We start from the raw sequence: 3718 nt of genomic DNA on the forward strand, positions 1-3718 counted from the left end.
CTCAAAACTTCAGTGGTAACGAGGATGTTAGGAAGCACATTGAAGTCTTTGAACACGTGTGTGATTCCTTGGAAGAGCACAATGAGCTGCATAAGTGTAAAGCCTTAGGCTTAACCTTGAGTGGGAAGGCCGGAGATTGGTATCGAACCTTAAGGGTTGAAGAGCGCACTCACTACCCCACTCTCAAGAGATTGTTCTTGAAAGAATACATACGTGAGGGTGTGTTTTGGGGAGTAGCATCTCAACTCCAAAAAGCTGAACGCGAGGAAGGGGAGTCAGTGAGAGACTTTATAAGTCGATTGAAGCATCTAAATTCTCACTGCACTCTCGATGAACGCTTCAATAACAACCAACTCCTCGATAGATTCATCCGAGGATTGCGCCACGAGAACATTTACAATGGCCTAGTCATTAGAGGTCTTACAACGTGGGAAGCAGTCACTGCCAATGCAATCCAGTTAGAAGACAACTTGATGATTGCAGGTAAAAAGGTGTCTTCAGAAACAAAATCCGTTAGTTCGCAAGTATCTGGGCACGAGCCAATGACGCGGTGAAACCTATTGCCAAGGAGCCCAAGATATCTGAAATGTCTGTGAGACCGACCTTACTAAGGCTCTCCAAGAATACTTTAGGGGTAATCGAGCTCCTCAAAATAGCCATATGTACCCAAGGAGAGAGCAACAATGGTGTTCGGTTTGCTTAGGACCACATAGCACGAGTGAATGTCCCACATTCAGAGTCAAATTCAATGGGAATTGCAATGCATGTGGTAAGTACGGCCATCAATCTAAGGATTGCCTAGTACTTAAGAAAATGTTGGCAAATCAGGCACCACTAGCCTGGTCAAAACACACCTCAAGTACCCGCGCTAATGCCTGCACAACCTGTCGAGCAACCGTTCACAGCACATAGTTCCAAGGAATTCGAATGTAGTCCAGTCTGTGCCCTTACCACCACCAGTGCTAGGACCACAACCTCCACATCCCAAGGATAACCCCAATAAACCAGATGGGTTGTGAGTCACATAGTGCGGGTGGGGATTATGAAGAGGAGATAGACCCCGCTCCATATGGGATTGATACGTTTGAAATGATTCCCCAGTACTACATGGAGGATCATTTCGGGCAAGTCAAGCCTATATATCAAGCGGCTGCTCTCGCCACAAGAGGGAAAAACCTTAATACCTTGGCGAGGAGACCACCTCTTCAATGCTACGATTGTGGTGGACCGCATCGTGTAGCGGAGTGCCCTAATAGGCTACAGAAGATCGCTACTCAGATGCAACCAAATCAAGGGAGCACATCGGGAATGCCGGTACTTACATGTAATCGTTGTGGCATAGATCATTTGATTGCTCAATGTCCACATAATCCTAATGCACCCAAGATTACGCCATTGAATTTGGTTGAGGTCACCAACCAAGCACGAGGATCCACACCTGTGGTACCCGCGAACGTAGTTACACGGTCAATGCTTCAAAATCAAAACTACATTCTTGAAGAGAGGGATACTGCATCAATCGCTCAGGCAAAGAAAAAGAAAACACGGCGGAAGAGATCGCTTAATGCCACGAGCTCCAAGCCTAGTTCAAAGACTAACATAGGGACAGGAGACGACCCCGTGTATATGAATGATCCTGAAGATGATTCTGATTCAATAGAAACCATGGGGACCAAAGCCACTACCTTAAGGGAGGAACCCACATGGGAGCTCAATGAAGGAGAATCAAGCGAGTACATAAATAAGGGGAAACAGAAGGAAACTTCCTCGGCCCCACAACCAAGTCAGTTAATGCCCTCTCGACCACCCAAACTGACTGAGACTCCCCAAGACAAGCCACGTGGGCCAAAAACCCTCAAGAAAAAGATTGGAACTTACCCAAACCCAGTTGAGGAGATTGAACAAGTGCAACACTTAAGGGGTTTGGTGGAAGAAACACAAAGAGAACTGGAGCCAAACCCGAGAAAAATCAAAATTCCAGACACAGTGTTTCCTATGCAAGTTCAGCCTCACAAGAACCATAAACCGTTAGCTATACCTAGTATCATTCGGGAAGAAAGTGACGATAGGACATCAGGAAGTGGGCAAACACCCTTTTTGCTGGAAAGAATGTTTAGTGAAGGAATGCCTGACCCCATCGAAGAGGAAATGATTCCATCTTCACCGGTCCCTAGTCAAGGGGCGATGTCTCGAAAAGTACCATTGAATGTGTCTAAGCTAATGGATTTTATGTCCTCTGAGATTAGAACCACGATCATATCCAAATTATACGGAGATCCTGAGCTATTCTTAGTTCTTTGGGCATTTCTCAATGGATAACTAAAGGCGGGGCTACCACAATTTGCAAATATGGATAGACCCGACACGCTTCAAGATGAAGGGGGACATTGGGATCTACAACCCAACCTAGATGAAGACTCGGTCGTTGAAATACCTGTGAACAAGTTGGGACAGTACTTTGAAGGTGACGAATCTAATGCCACCCTCCCCATTACTACCAAGGGATTAACTCTAAAGGGAATCCTTGATGGTGGTGCTGGAGTGAGCATTGTGACTAAAAACTGTTGGGAGTCTATGGGAAGACCTCACCTCGAAGTCACAAACATAGTGGTTAAGATGGCAAACGGAACTATTGCTAAACCTATTGGAATGTTAAGGGACCTTAAGATCAAGGTTCTGGGGTATAAGGTAAGACATACCTTCATTGTAATGGATTTCTCCAAGCATCCTATGTCATATCAAATGATCTTAGGACGTCCTTTCATGAGGGAAGCACAAATGGTGCATGACTAGTCGAAAAACCATGTCTACCTACAATTCCAAGACTCTGTCATTCGAGTTGATCTTGAGAATGGTCGTGCACATCCTTTAGGAAGCAAGGTTATCATCGATAATCGATCGGATACCACTGTTCACTCTGCTCCATTAAGGTATTGCTATACATGCAAAAAAGAGACTGATGGTGGGAAAGATTCTCCTTATATGGATGTTCTACCGGCTATGACTGAGTCGGATAACGTGGATTGGGTACACCTAGCGGCAACCATAGACACATGGGGAAATAGAGGCACAAGTTGGGTAACACCTGAGGGGCAAGATATGCCACCGTTAGTGCCAATAAACATGATAGGTGTTATGCATTTGACTCCTGAGATGGCGAGAAAGTGGCAAACTCCACTGACACTGAAAGTAGCGAAGACTCTGACCAATGCAACTCTGAGTATAAATCTCAAGAAGAAACTGACTCTAAGCCTGATGGGGGGGATGAATCAAATATTCACCCAAATGTGGAAGCAATGTGCTCAAGGCCTAGGACGGTGACCTCCTGCAGTTCATCCGAAAGTGAGGGGGACACAAGTGAAGATCGACCAAGTGAGTCCGAATCTGACAGAAACAAAAATCAAAAACTTGGTAAGAATAAAACGAGACATAAGCGCCAACGCTATCGAGCTAATGTACGCACTGCAATAAACAAGGAAAGATCCACTGCAGAATGGCTTAGTTATGTAGGAGCCATTGATGATCATCGGAAGTTAGCGGATAATTGGGAACAATACCTCCAAAGTGTCATGTGGTGTATTCCGCAACCTCATGACGTCGCCCAATTAGAAATCGAAGAGAAGCTGAAACTAAGTCGTACTGCAAGAAGGCGGCAAAACCAAGAGTTGGCTCAGCAACAAAAGGAAGCGGAATTGAAGAAAAAAGCCTGGCAAGAACC

This window comes from Cibotium barometz, chromosome 58, assembly GCF_041138505.1.
Source record: "Cibotium barometz isolate CiBa-2024 chromosome 58, ASM4113850v1, whole genome shotgun sequence".
NCBI classification, from domain to species: Eukaryota; Viridiplantae; Streptophyta; class Polypodiopsida; order Cyatheales; family Cibotiaceae; genus Cibotium; species Cibotium barometz.